At 40.4% G+C, this 13,384-nt stretch overlaps 1 protein-coding gene across 1 annotated transcript in view; it reads left to right on the forward strand.

Moving 5' to 3' along the window:
• The window catches only part of METTL8 (methyltransferase 8, tRNA N3-cytidine), a 165,407-nt gene that overhangs the window by 121,971 nt on the left and 30,052 nt on the right, over nt 1-13,384 (forward strand). The gene's annotated exons all lie outside the window — the stretch shown is intronic.

Consider the following 13,384-nt stretch of genomic DNA (forward strand, 5'->3'; position numbering starts at 1 on the left):
CCAGCGGATGTTGGCAATGTGATCTCTGGTTCCTCTGCCTTTTCTAAAACCAGCTTGAACATCAGGAAGTTCACGGTTCACATATTGCTGAAGCCTGGCTTGGAGAATTTTGACCATTACTTTACTAGTGTGTGAGGTGAGTGCAACTGTGCAGTAGTTTGAGCATTCTTTGGCATTGCCTTTCTTTGGGATCAGAATGAAAACTGACCTTTTCCAGTCCTGTGGCCATTGCTAAGTTTTCCAAATTTGCTGGCATATTGAGTGCAGCACTTTCATAGCATCATCATTCAGGATTTGAAATAGCTCAACTGGAATTCCATCATTTCCACTAGCTTTGTTCGTTGTGATGCTTCCTAAGGCCCACTTGACTTCACATTCCAGGATGTCTGACTCTAGGTGAGTGTGAGTGATCACACCATTGTGATTATCTGGGTCATGAAGATCTTTTTTTTGTACAGTTCTTCTGTGTATTCTTGCCACCTCTTCTTAACATCTTCTGCTTCTGTTAGGTCCATACTACTTCTGTCCTTTATTGTGCCCATCTAATTTTCTTGAAGAGATCTCTAGTCTTTCCCATTCTGTTGTTTTCCTCTATTTATTTGCATTGACCTCTGAGGAAGGCTTTCTTATCTCTCCTTGCTATTCTTTGGAACTCAGCATTCAAATGGGTATATCTTTCCTTTTCTCCTTTGCTTTTTGCTTCTCTTCTCTTCACAGCTATTTATAAGGCCTCTTCAGACAGCTGTTTTGCTTTTTTGCATTTCTTTTCCATGGGGATGGTCTTGATTCCTGTCTCCTGAACAATGTCATGAACTTCTGTCCATAGTTCATCAGGCACTCTGTCTATCAGATCTAGTGCCCTTAAATCTATTTCTCCCTTCCACTGTATAGTCATAAGGGATTTTATTTAGATCATACCTGAATGGTCTAGTGGTTTTCCCTACTTTCTTCAATTTAAGTCTGAATTTGGCAATAAGGAGTTCATGATCTGAGCCACAGTCAGCTCCCAGTCTTGTTTTTGCTGACTGTATAGAGCTTCTCCATCTTTGGCTGCAAAGAATATAATCAATCTGATTTCAGTGTTGACCATCTGGTGATGTCCATGTGTAGAGTCTTCTCTTGTGTTGTTGGAACAGGGTGTTTGCTATGACCAGTGTGTTCTCTTGGCAGAACTCTATTAGCCTTTGTCCTGCTTCATTCTGTACTCCAAGGCCAATTTGCCTGTTACTCCAGGTGTTTCTTGACTTCTTACTTTTGCATTCCAGTCCCCTATAATGAAAATGACATCTTTTTGGGGTGTTAGTTCTAGAAAGTCTTGTAGGTCTTCATAGAACTGTTCAACTTCAGCTTCTTCAGTGTTACTGGTCTAATTGTGAAGTGTCTAATTGTACCTTTTTCCATTTCTCTGGCTGTGCAACTGTGGATAAGTCACTTAACCTCTCTGTTGCTCTGTTTTTTTATTTGTAAACAGACTAATAATTAATAGTACCTTTCTATAGAGTTGATGTTGCATTAAATGGGTTTCTAAATGTAAAGCATATAGAATAGTACCTGATATATGGAGGACCTTCAAAAAAAATGTTAGAATTAGAGCTTGTAGTAGCATTGGTATTAGTTATCTCATAGATATTAGTGATTTTCTTTATAATTTATATCAAAAATTAAAATGTTTTTTCTAGTCCTTGTATAAATGCATACTTATCTTTGATAAATTAATGGGCAACCTATTTATCTAATATAGATGTACCTTTTTTTGGCCTGCTGGGTTTGGTAGTTTCCTGTTTCTTGTTTTAATTTCTGTATTAGTTTTGCATGTGTATGTGTACACACACAGGCATATTAGTATGTACTTTTTCACAAATCCAGACACAGTGTCTGTGCAAAAGGGACAGCTCATAAAAATGTTGATTGCAGACAGTGCTTAGAATGGCACACCCAGCTCAGTTGAAGAACTGTTCAACCAAGTCATTTAGAAAAATAACGGATAAACAAAACCAGAAGTGAAATCAAACTGCATACATACACTCACTTATAAAACCAAAATCAAAAACAAGCCATGTAAATACATGCACATTACAAATAAAACTGTGAAGGTTTTAAGCCAGAGAAAATAGCCAGATGTAAGCCATGGAAATTTCTCTTTAAGAGTAATTGATTGTCTGTGTGCAATCATTGCCTGATTCCTGGCACACTGAGATCTGAAATAGACCACTCAGAGGAAGAACAAAAAGGCAGCATCAATAAATCGCCTTTGGGAGTATGAGAACTCAGTCTACAACAGCATGGATGGAAGAAATCCTTAGGGAAGGAATTCAGAAGGGATATAGGGAGCTCAGAAGAGCAAAGTTAGCCATGTTCAAGACCCAAGTTAATCATCTACACAGTGAATGAATTGAAAGAAAAGGATAGAGAGAAATTTAAAAACCATAATATGAGTAGTGGGAGGAACTGAAGAAGCCCACTGCACAAATGAGGATTGGAAACTATTTAAACTGGATAATACAGTATGTGTTTTGGCTCTGAGAAGACAGAAGTTGAACTTTTGAGTAGTAATCAAGGAGTTGGTCTCAAAGTATTTGCAAATAGCGCCAGTATGGAGAACAGATGCTGACATTATTGCCAATGGAAATCGCAACGTGATAGTTGGAGTGTGAGACCGAAAGAAACCACAGGGAGTTTTTGTGGAAAGCTTGGTATTGAAAATGATTTATGGTTGATTTAAGGAGGAGACAAGGAAAATAAGGCTACAGTATATATACCTTCTGACTGCTGCAGACAAAGGATGTATAAACAGCCATAGCTCTCCAACCTCTTGGACATCAGAGCTCTGCTCACACAGAAGGGCGCCAGAATGTTTGTCTGAGTTAAGTGGATACTTCTTTTTCAGTGTCTAAGAATAGTTATCCTCCTTTCCTCTCTCATTACTGTTTGGGTATCCTTAAGAATCCTCACCAGCTATTAGGCATTGTGGAATCACCCAGAGATCTGTGGGGTGCTTATTACCAAACAGGATCAGCATTGCACGAGGCCCTAGGCTTGAAAGGTGAGCAGCTCTATTTTGTTATTGTTACATGTGTAAAATACTTTTTTATTTATTTGGTTGCACTAGGTCTTACTTGTGGCATGTGGGATCTAGTTCCCTGACCAGGACTCAAACCCAGGCCCCCAGTATTGGGAGCATGTACCCTTAGCCATTGGACCACCAAGGAAGTCCCTGAGGTATTTTTATGCTAGAAAACAAGTTGGTGAATTCAGGAGAGTCAGGTGACTCTTCCAAAAATATCTGATGATCACACTTTGATTTCTCTTCAGGTCATGTAAATCTTTCTCCTTTTACAAAAATATCTGATGAAGTATGCTGAGGCAGGAAAGATGTGGCCATTCCTTACTGTCACTTAAGTTATATCCTTTATTCAAAGGGCAAAGAACCAGCAGTGTCTCTCAGATAGGAAATACGAACTTTCTGAGCTTTCCTAGAGGGAGTCTGGGCTTCCTTGGTGGCTCAGAAGTTCGATCCCCGGGTGGGGAAGATCCCTTGGAGAAGGGAATGGCTACCCATTCCAGTATTCTTGCTTGGGAACTCCCATGGACAGAGGAGACTGGCAAACTACAGTCCATGGGGTTGCAAAGAATCAGACAGGACTGAGCGACTTTCAGTTTCACTTCAGAGAGAGTCTGCATTTTGAAATGGAAAAAGAAAGCTATGTTTAGCAAAAGGCAGTAGGATTTTCATATGAGACACAGACTTAAGGCATGTTGATTTGGAGCCTTAAGTCCTGAGAACCACTGAAGAAGAAGTGAGGTTCATAATGAACAACAATAACAGCAAAAAAAGCATCTTCAAAAGATAGAAACAATGAGTTTTAATATCTGTCTGGTGACAACTCTTACAGCAAAGGAAACAGATAAGGAAAATAAATCTGGGTTCTGTGCCCAGGAACCTGAACCAACTAAGCTAATCAGTGGCCAGATTTGTTACCCCTGAGAATGGATCCAGGTTCTCTCAATGTCTGTGTATAGACATTCTCCCTACACACGTTATCTCACCAGCACCCTCCCCATTATTGCCTAGTTGAGTTTCCTCTGAAAACTTCATCCCAGAGCCTAAGACTAAGGGATCTACCCAAATCTGTACCAGAATAACTATGGAGATTCAAGTGTGCCCTGAGTGGTCAGCATGTCCATTTCAGGTCCATTTATTTTGGACTGTCTATGTCAGTCCAAAAAGACCAGACACAGCCAGGGCAGATGAAAAGGTGAGGACTATCTGCTTGCATTGCTCTCTCCACCCTCCTTTCCTTGGTGGAATCCTAATCAGTGTTCAGGATTCCCTCACATGTCTCCTATTATCTTCTCTCTCTAAACCCCACTGGTGGAGAGAGCTCTGTTTCCATAGCATCTTGTGCATAACACAGATTATGGATTTACTACATTGTTTTGTAACAGTTTGCTTGTCTACCTTTTTTGCTGGGCCATCCACTCCATGATTGGAAGGCTAAAAAATTTTCATATCTGTATCTCCAGTCCTAACCCAACATCTAGAATTGTATTATCCAGTACAGGGGCCACTAGCCACATGTGGCTGCTGAGCATGGGAAATGTGGCTAACTAAAATAGAGACATGATAAATACACTTCAGACTTTGACATAGGAATAAAAGAATGTAAAATAGCTCATAAGTTTTTGTATTGGTTACCCATTAAAATGATAATATTTTGGATATGAGTTAAATATATTATTAACATTTTATGTTTCTTTTTACTTTTAAAAAGTTTAAAATTACATTTCAGTTGGACAGGAACATAGCAGCAGTTTGTTCAAGTCAGAGTTTTAGCAAGAAAAAGAAGATATAGTCAGTTTGGATTTTGAAGAGATGTTAGTGAAGGGACAATTTACAAAAGTGTGGGCAGGTTAAAGAAATCCACAAAAGGAGGCCTGGCAACAGAGGGGAACAGTTAAAACTCAGCCTACAAAAAGAGGGGAGAAAATGATGTTACTAGAGTTGGTGATCACTAGAAGTGCTCTTAGGCTCACTTAGCATCCCTGGTGGCTTAGATGGTAAAGAATCCACCTGCAATGCTGGAGACCCGGGTTCTATCCCTGGGTCGGGAAGATCCCCTGGAGAAAGGAATGGTTATCCACTCCAGTATTCTTGGCTGGAGAATTCCAAGGACAGAGGAGCCTGGCGGGCTACAGTTCATGGGGTCACACTGAGTTGGACACAACTCAGTGACTTAACACCACCACTAGTTACAGAGGGACCCAGTTGCCACCAGAACCAGGAGCCAAGCAGAGAACTCACCTTTGATCTCCAGCTCTGCTCCCACCAACTGCAAGGAACCTGAAGCCTAAGGGCAAGGGATGCTGAGTGATGCACCTTCCAGAGCCCTGAGTAGCACAGAGAAAAGTGAAGGCTAAACAGGTTAGAGCAGGAAGGGGGCAGAGGTTGAAGAATAACCAGCAGAGCTTAATAAATATGTGAATAAATGAATGAATAAAAGTAGACAATGGAGAATAGTGATAAATTAATTTTTTCCCACCTGGAATATTTTTGAAATAGTACTGTTGAAACTGTTCTGTGACACTAGGGGTTTAGTGAATTTAGGGATTCCACAGACATTTCTTCATTTAAATATGTATATATTTCCTAATATTTAAAAGACTTTGCTAAAACACAACATGCACACAGGCACACATTTTGCCTATCAAAATTGTGAACACACTGGAAACAAATCATCATCAGCTTGTGCTGCCAGGTAAATCTGCTTTTGTGCAAACCTAGGAATAAGAATCGGGAAGGCAATGGCACCCCACTCCAGTACTCTTGCCTGGAAAATCCCATGGACGGAGGAGCCTGGTAGGCTATAGTCCAAGGGGTTGCGAAGAGTCGGACATGACTGAGCGACTTCACTTTCACTTTTCACTTTCATGCATTGGAGAAGGAAATGGCAACCCACTCCAGTGTTCTTGCCTGGAGAATCCCAGGGACGGGGGAGCCGGTGGGCTGCCATCTATGGGGTTGCACAGAGTCGGACACAACTGAAGCGACTTAGCAGCAGCAGCAGCAGGAATAAGAATCCTCCTGCCTCTTCTGTACTTTAATTGAATGTCTTAAATGATTATTAATTAGGCAGGCTTAGGTCTGCATTAATCTTTTATAAAAATTCAGATCTACACATGTTCTCCTGTATAAAACGGTGCACTTTAGTAGGCCACTGTAGCACACTTAAGCACACACTGTAGCACACATAACTCAAGGAAGTGCCCAGCAAGGTTCAGTCGTGTGTATTTGGCACATGTTCTCACATCTCATCATACATAATTTTACATCATGTTTCTGTAAACATAACATATTTACGTTAAGGAATGTTATGATTGTGGATATCATTAGGAATTCAATTTGAAATGCTCTTCTGGCCATTGTGTCTTCTGTTCCCTATGCCTAAGAGGCTTTTCCTTCAGGTCTTGGCAAGGTTAAGATTGGGATATTCCTCCTTTAACTGTCAGTTCAGACGTTTATTCCTCAGCAAAGTGTTCCCTGACTATCTGATACCTTAATTAGGTGTCCCTTCCCATTCTCTAGTTCAGCCTTATTTTATTGCCTTCATAGCACTTACCACAATTTGTAATTTTGTTTAATTGTCTCTTTGTTGCTTTTGTCTGTTTCGTTAACAAAAATTTAAGTCTTATCATTGCAGGGACTGGCTACTTAGTATGGGAAGGGCACTATTATAAGAGCTTTGCTTACATTAATTCATCTACTCACAATAACCTTGTGAGGGTCTTTCTGATCCCGATTTTAGAAATGAGGAGACTGAGACACAGAGAGTTTAAGTAATCTGATAAAAGTCACAGAGCTATTATGTGGGAGAGCAGAGATTCAAACCCAGGAAATCTGGCTCCAGTTCTTTTATTCAGTGGGAGCCCAGGAGTACTGGAGCATGCAGACTGCTAAGTTGCTTCAGTCGTGTCCAACTTTTTGCAGCTCTATGGACTGTAGCCCACCAGACTCCTCTGTCCATGAGATTTTCCAAGCAATAATACTGGAGTAGGTTGCCATTTCCTTCTCCAGGGGATCTTCCCTACTCAGAGATCAAAATCACGTCTCTTATGTCTCCTGCATTGGCAGGCAGATTCTTTACCACTAGTGCCACCTGGGAAACCTGTACAGCAGCATATTCGATATTAAAAGCCTCAGACTCCAGGCCCCTGAGTGCTAACTGTAACACTGGTAACATTTATTGAAAGCTTCCTGTGGTGATGTGTTTTATGTGATTATTATCATTATTGCAATAATCTTATGGTACTATAATCATTCCCATTTTAGGAAGGAGGAAATTGAAACCTAAGGAAGTTAGCACCTTTCCTAAGATCATGCATCCAAAAACATGGCAGAATAAGGATTTGAACCTAAGCTCTTAACTATGATGATATTTGGCCTTCCCAGAGTCCTGATTCTGCTATGTGCCAAGTCTTTCTGTGTCTGGGATCATGTGTGATTGAACATGTAGTTGATCTATATTTTGGAAGAATATGCCCCTGCTGAACACATCTGGGTTCTCTGGGTGGAGAGCTGGAGTGCAGTTTTATATAGATGTGCTCATTTTGAGCAGAGATTACCAGGCACCTCATGCTTATTCTAATCTGTACACTTACATCCTCTCCACCTCCCAGACTAAAGCAGTTTACATTATCATTTTCCTATGGAAAATCTGGGAAAGTCACACATATGTGGAAATTAAACAAAATGCACCTACATAACCAAGGTGGGTCAAACCTTGGGTCAAACAAGAAGTCAGAAACTGCTTTGAGATGTATGGAAATGAAGACACAGCTCACTGTGTACAGAATACATAGGCTTGTAGGACTTATTTCTGACCTCTCCTTCACTTGATTCATTTTCTTATTTAACCAGCACTTACTGGCCAATCCATGGGCCAGGCACTGTGCTAAGGTTGGAGATACAGAGGACCAGAAAGGAGTCACAGCCCCCAGCTGAAGCGATAAGTTAGGCCGATGAAGCACATAAACTGGTTACACCAACTGGTTAAATGCTTACACCAGGATTCTAGTCAGCAAGGCTGGAAGAAGGTGACATTCTTTCGTTCTATTACTATCTGACTTTGTCTTTCCTTTTACTCTCCTCCAGCTTGCCTTTTCTCTTGAGAACTTCCTTTTCTGCCTACCTCACATCCGCTTTCTTTCCCTACTTTTAACTGTTTGTACTAGAGTTGATTACAGATGATCTCTTTTGTGGGTTTTTTACAATTGATATTTGAAACCTGATTACTGAAATCTGGACTCATCTTTGCCACCATCCCCCTCCCCCACCCCCAGCTGATGACTGCTCAGGGAACAGGGATTAGTTGTAACATTAGCCTAAGGAAAGTTGAAGTAGATGAACATTAATCCTTCACCACTCCCTATTCCCCTGTTCTCCACAAAATTTAGGATCTCTTCCAAAGTCACATAGCAATGATTTTTTTAAAATTTTCTGAATTCTCTGCTCCACCTCCATTGGTACAATATTCCAAATAGATGTCTTCTGACTTCTTTTCTACTGTCCCTAGAATTGTGGGATGTTGTTTTAAAATTCTTCTTTGGATTTTTTTTTAATTGAAAAAGTAGATTTATAATCAAGATTTTTGTTATTGTTGTTTCTGCCATACATCAACATGAATCAACCATAGTTGATTGGATTTATAGTTCTTTGGATTTTTGGATCCAAATTTATATTCCCAGTTCCTAGCATACTTCCTGCCACATAACAGACCTCCAATAAATACATGTGAAAATAAATCCAAAGTGAAAACAGAGAAAAAGTCAGATCATTTTTGCATGAACAGTATTGCTATATTTAGGAGGATAAGTGTCCACTTCATCCCTGAATTATGTGCTTTTAAGGCCAGGGACTTGTCTTCCATCTTTGTATCCTTCCTTGTGTGTGTGCGTGCTCAGTCGCTTCAGTTGTGTTCACTCTTTGCAACCCTGTGGACTGCATCCTGCCAGGCTCCTCTGTCCATGAGATCTCCAGGCAAAAATACTGGAGTGGGTTTCCATGCTCTCCTCCAGGGGATCTTCCTGACCCAGGGCTCAAACCCGGGTCTCCTGCATTGCAGGCAGATTCTTTACCTCTGAGCCACCAGGGAAGCCCCAATCCTTCCCTACCCTGTGCCCAACACAATACCTGGTGCAGAACAGAATGTTAATCCGTGTTTGTTGAACAAAGAATGAATAAATATCATTAAGTAAATATCATTAAATATCTAGTTGATGTGGATGAGGATTTATATAAATAATATTTCCTTAAATATTTTCTGGAACAAGGCATAAATAACTTAGGTAAATAAAGTATAAATAGTATTAGAAGAATATCTGTGGCGAAGAAGAGACTACACTGATGTTAAGTCCTACTCTGGGAACCTATCCCTTAAAATGGGTGTGTCTACTTCTGTCTTATTCCCCTTGAGAAGAACTGGAGCCAAACTTTGGAAATGGCTTTGCACATGAAATGGGAGTACAAGAGTGTGAACATGTGGCTGTGGGATTTTTGTTAATGTAGTCATTTCTTTCCAAACACTTGAAAAATATTTTTCTTTTATATTTTCCATTCTTTTGCCATTGCCTCTGCGCTTTCTCCTCATTTCACATTTAAATGCTAGAAACCGTCCAGTTAATGTGGACATGCATAATAAGTGGGTCCAGATCTTATTCTAAATGGAAGCCAGAGCCAGTGTCCAGGCACTAGGAAAGCATAATTACCCTGAGAACAGAGTTGTGTTTTCTGCAAGGGCTTTTATCAGTGCCTGTGAAGGCCCAGATATATGTTTCAGCATCAGACAAGAAAAAAGATTTATGAAACACATATCTCCTCCTTCCTGGGGAAAAAAATCTTTTCTTTTGCAAAAAGACTTTGTGTGTGAGTACATCCCAGTCCTTTAAGGGAAAGAAAGAAAATTATATCAGAAATCTATGCATGCTAAAATAATATTCACTCAAAATGGGGAATGACGGATTCTTTCCATATGTTCTTATCCTATTTCAATTTAAATTAATTTTGCAGGAGTCATTAACCAGCTCCACAAAATTTGCTGGCTTTGCTCCTAACACAAGCTTTGGCACACCTGCATCCAGTGCATGTCTTTTTGGTTAATCTGTAGGAACCAAAATTAATTTCAGTGAAACAGCCAAATGGTCCTCAGGATCCTTTACTCATATGTCTGGCTAGCATTCACCAGGGGCACAAAACACAGCCTAACAAGGGTGATAGAAATGTTTCAAAGGAACTTTTCTAAGCTCTCTCACTACCATCTTTTTTTTTCTTTTTTTAATTTGCAGGTGCAAAAATTCCATTTGTAATTCTTTAATTCCAAGGGCAATGGGTGTCTTGGGGTCTCAGAATTCAGGACATGTGGCCAGCTGGGACATGATATTATGCTTGCAAGTCATGGCAGGTGCAGAAGGGGGGTGAGCAGTTGAAGTTTGGCCCACTCCCTTTTTCTCTCTTTTTGTGCTTCCTTTTGCTCTTCCAGACGAGTGTACAATTACATGAGCTGAATTGGTTATCTCCCAAAGCTGTGCTGTTGTACATCCAGGAAAAGGACTTGATTACTCAACCAGTGTTTCCAGGAGCCTTATTTGGGTTCTTTGTGCAGCAGAAGCAAAAGTGCTGAGTGCACCCTCTATTTGTTTTGCGATTTGCCTGCTGGGTGCATTACTTGCTATCGCTCTGGTTTCAAGAGATGATCTTTCCACTGTGGTTTTAGCAAGTCTATATTTAGAAAACAGTAAACGATGTATAAGATGGAAAAATTAGGGGAGAGCAAAAGTGCACCCAGGAGAAGAGAGAAGGGCAAGAGACAGTCACAGATCCCTTCTAGTGACTTCCGGGCTTGATTTCTTTCTTACCTTGCCAAGGATTTCACTGCACAATGTGGAGTTATTAAATGTGGAGATGAGGGAAAGGACAATAGCCAAGGAAAACATGGCTGCCATGCTCCACAGTGTCCTCGGAGTGAGCTCTGCCAGGGCATACAGCAGGCACAGTGTGAGAATCCAGGGACTGATGTGTCAGCTACAAACTGCATATCCATGTGGCTGTTATGCCCACGTATAATCTCCTTTGTGGGGCTTTGTCAGCACATGCGCTGCTAGCAGGTTGATGACTTCTCTCCCCACCAGGACTACTTTGTATGGCTGTTCTGCAAGCTGTTGCCAGATGCTTAGGTTTGGGGATTCCTGAGGTGGATGTAACCAGAATAGGCATTGCTTTGTCTCCACTGATACTGATGATTTGAAAAGTATGATTTTTTAATGGAAAAGAAAGAGGAAGGATAGCCTGAAAGCAAAAAAGGAATGACAGGTGAGATGGGCTAGTTCCTTGACCTTTAGAGCTATAAATATTTCATTGTCTATTATACCAGATAATAAAAGGTTTATTTTATTGTCTGTGGGTTTGGTATAAGTTTGTCTCCTTTTTCATGACCTTTTTATTGCTATATAGAATATTGTAAACTTTTATTTTCTTATGTATATATATTTACTTACTTGTTTTACACTATACCTAGCATAGGGACATACCCAGCTGGGTACTTAACAAATCAATATAGGAGTTGGCATAGCTACTAACTTATAATAACATTGGGATATACAGAGACACTTTCTTTGGCATTCAAAATAAAAAAAGAGTAGAAAAGTGTATTTGGCAAAATATTTTTATGATGTTCGCATAACCTTGAGATGTTTAATTGAACACATATCTCATCTTTGAAAAAATTTAAGGTCCGTAGACCATTTGAAGCCTTAAATAATATGATTAAGAGAAAAAAAACAATTGTGTGATGAAGTAGCTACTGTATTTGATGTCTAACTAGTCAGGTCTAACCAGGCTAGACATTACCATGAGACTAGACCTGTCTCAAAACATCAAATTCTGGTATAATAAGAAAGTAACTCTCAAATGTCCACTTATCTATTGGGGGACAAAATTTTCTTCTAGCATCAGGCTGTCTTTTGGTTCCTAGACAGAAAGTCTTGGATGTCACTTTTTTTTTATTGAAGTACAGTTGATTTACAAGATTGTGTTAGTTTGGGGTATACAGAAAAATGATTCTATACACACACACATACACACACACATATACACACACATATATTCCTTTTTCTAATTATTTTCCATTATAGGTTATTACAAGACATTAAATATAGTTCCCTGTGCTACACAGTAAATCCTTGTTTATATATTTTATATATGTTAGTGTGTATCTGTTAATTCCATATTCCTAATTTATCCTTTCCCTGCCCTAACTCTTTCTTAACTGTTTCTCTTCAGGCCAGGCTCCTTGGATTTTCCTGGGGGGAGAAAGCAGGCTATAGGTTGTGTCTGTCCCATGGCCTCTAGGCAGACTAGCCAGCAGAAAATACTGCCAGGACTCTGGAACCTTGAGCCCCAGTCCTGGCACAGCTATCCTTGTTCAGTTCAGTTCAGTCGCTCAGTCGTGTCCGACTCTTTGCAACCCCATGAATCGCAGCACGCCAGGCCTCCCTGTCCATCACCAACTCCCGGAGTTCACCCAAACTCATGTCCATTGAGTCGGTGATGCCATCCATCCATCTCATCCTCTGTCGTCCCCTTCTCCTCCTGCCCCCAATCCCTCCCAGCATCAGGGTCTTTTCCAATGATTCAACTCTTTGCATGAGGTGGCCAAAGTATTGGAGTTTCAGCTTTAGCATCAGTCCTTCCAATGAACACCCAGGACTGATCTCATTTAGGATGGACTGGTTGGATCTCCTTGCAGTCCAAGGGACTCTCAAGTCTTCTCCAACACCACAGTTCAAAAGCATCAATTCTTTGGTGCTCAGCTTTCTTCACAGTCCAACTCTTACCTCCATACATGACCACTGGAAAAACCATAGCCTTGACTAGATGGACTTTTGTTGGCAGAGTAATATCTCGGCTTTTCAATATGCTATCTAGGTTGGTCATAACTTTCCATGTTAGCTGTAGGCAAATTAACTTTATCTCCCAGAACCTCAGTTCCTCATGGGTGTAAAGAGGGTGCTACCTCTGGATTCTTAAAAAAAAAATTTTTTTTTACAAAGTAACAGGTGAAATTACAGAGAGACCTAAGGCTTTGGAGTCAGTCAACCAGGTTAATTCTTCACCAGATATTTGTTTAGCATCTACTATATGCCAGGTACTGTTCTAGGAGCTATAGATGCTGCCCTCATGAAGCCCATATGTTAATGGGGGGAACGGTAATCAGTATTGGTCTGTGGCCCTGGGCAAATCATTTAGTCTGCCCAAGCATATTTTTTTCCAACTATAAGATGAGCACTGCCATAACATTTCAAGATTTGTTGTCAGGATCAAACACAATGGTAT

The sequence above is a fragment of the Bubalus kerabau genome, chromosome 3, assembly GCF_029407905.1.
Source record: "Bubalus kerabau isolate K-KA32 ecotype Philippines breed swamp buffalo chromosome 3, PCC_UOA_SB_1v2, whole genome shotgun sequence".
Taxonomy (NCBI): domain Eukaryota; kingdom Metazoa; phylum Chordata; class Mammalia; order Artiodactyla; family Bovidae; genus Bubalus; species Bubalus kerabau.